Below are 2132 nucleotides of genomic sequence, written 5' to 3'. Positions count from 1 at the left end.
AGAGGGGGCGCCACACAAGGACCATGCCAATCTCTTAGCCGTGTGGCGCCCCTCTCCACAGTTTCGTCCCTCAGTCATATTTTCGTAGTGCTTAGGCGAAGCCCTGCGGAGAAAACATCACCACCACCATCACCATGCGCATCGTGCTGCCGGAACTCATCCACTACTTCGCCCGTCTTCCTGGATCAAGAAGGCGAGGATGTCACCGAGCTGAACGTGTGCTGAACGTGGAGGTGCAGTACGTTCGGTACTTGATTGGTTTGATCACGAAGAAGTTTGACTACATCAACCGCGTTGTTAAATGCTTCCGCTTGCAGTCTACGAGGGTACGCAGACACACTATCCCTGTCGGAGTAAATGACCACGAGTAGCCTAACCGGCTCCCTTTGGTCCTTAGAAAAAACAATGGGCTGACCGAGCCCTGAAGCACCCAAGACACGGGGCCGCCTTCTTCCGGCCGGCTATCGCACAGGCCAGCTACCGGAAGGCGGCCCGGCCATAAACCCTCTTGGGGGACGCCACTATGGGGCCGACTCCAAGAGGCCAGCCCAAGAGAGCCGACTCCAAGAGGTCGGCCCCTGGCAGGCGGCCAGGGGCCGCACCCTAAAAGTCTGCACCCCCCATAACGATGATGGGACGGGGCGTGGCAACAGTGGACCCTGCCACCCCCGAATCCCGGAGCACGCATGGCTATAGTACGCCGTCCAGGACAGCCATCCCCGTCCGGCGTGGCACTGTTGCCATGCTAATCATGACGCCCTCCACGACGGACTGCCAGTACGGCCCGTAGGCGGAGGGCCCCTTCGGTCAGAGAGACGCCTAAAGGCGGCCCGGCCTCCCCCAGCCGGCCTAAGGCATGGCCGGCTTCCTATAGTCGGCTTGCTCCCCTCCTTGGGGCGTGCGCACCATTAAGGAGACAAGACGAGGTAAGGCTACAGTGAGAGCCCGCAAGGCGGCGACACTGTAGCCATGCTTACCTCGACAAAGCCCTCGTCATCAGAAGCGAGGCAACAGTAACCAGCCCCCGACGAGACCCCCAAGCGGTGGGGCCAGCCTATTGACCAATGGGCCGGCAGCCGGCGGGGCCCACCAGTCGGCGGGCCCCAGCAGCCGGCGGAGAAGCCGGCGGCCATAGACACTGACGGCTGGGGCCCGCACCCAGCCGGATTACCATTGTACCCCCGGGACACCCATGCAAAGGGTTGATCTCATAGAGTTTTAGACACCACCATAGGGAGAGAAGAGAGCTAGCCTTGCCCTTCTTCCTCCTCCCACCGAACATCTCAAGGAGTCTCTTGTAGCTTCTTATCGATCTAGTGATCATGCAGAGACCCCGCAAAGCAGGAGTAGGGGTATTATCTCCACGGAGAGCTCCCAACCTGGGTAAGATCCGTCGGCGTGCATGTCTTCGCCTTATATCCCATTTCCAGGCACCGGCGATGTCTTACTGGCTCCCACAATGATAAGCCATCCGTTGGCATATGTCACACCTACCACCCGACATTTGGCGCCCACCATGGGGCCAGGTGCACCGTCGTCCGGAGACCTGCTCTGGACGGGAACCCTTTTCCTCCCCAGCGAGTGTAGCCAGCCCGACACGCCCGATGGCGCTTGCCCCAATGCACTGCAAAGCATCGACGACGCCTGCGCAGTGAGCTGCGTCGCCGATCTTCTTGGCGAGGCTCGCATCTCCGACGAGCCCGCATCCAACGCGGGCACGGGCTGCCCCAAGAGCCGCCTCGTCAGCCTCCTCGACCAACTCCACATCTCCGGCGAGCCTACCACGGACTTGGAGTCGGTCGGCTCCACCGACCCGATGCTTGTCGACTCCGACACGGCGTCGCTCGATGCCTTCCCCACCAACCTGATCATCTTCGACGACCCTCTCCCTCAGGCCGACAGTGGCGGCAACACCATCACCGAAGTGCTAGTCATCAGCCATGGCGTCACCTCCGACGAGAACGCCCGCGACGCCCAGCAGGCAACGCTGCACGATCTGTCCGCCCCCATCCCGGCGGATGCTGACGCCGAGACGCTGGAGGCACGCCGCCTTCCTCTCCTTGCGGAGGGCCAGAGGATAGCTCCATGAGACGCCTCACTGAAGCCCACCAGCGCGAAGTCGACCGCGCCGC

Source organism: Triticum dicoccoides, chromosome 5B (assembly GCF_002162155.2).
Source record: "Triticum dicoccoides isolate Atlit2015 ecotype Zavitan chromosome 5B, WEW_v2.0, whole genome shotgun sequence".
Taxonomy (NCBI): Eukaryota; Viridiplantae; Streptophyta; class Magnoliopsida; order Poales; family Poaceae; genus Triticum; species Triticum dicoccoides.
The sequence above is the reverse complement of the archived record's forward strand: the minus strand, read 5'-3'. Positions refer to the sequence as shown.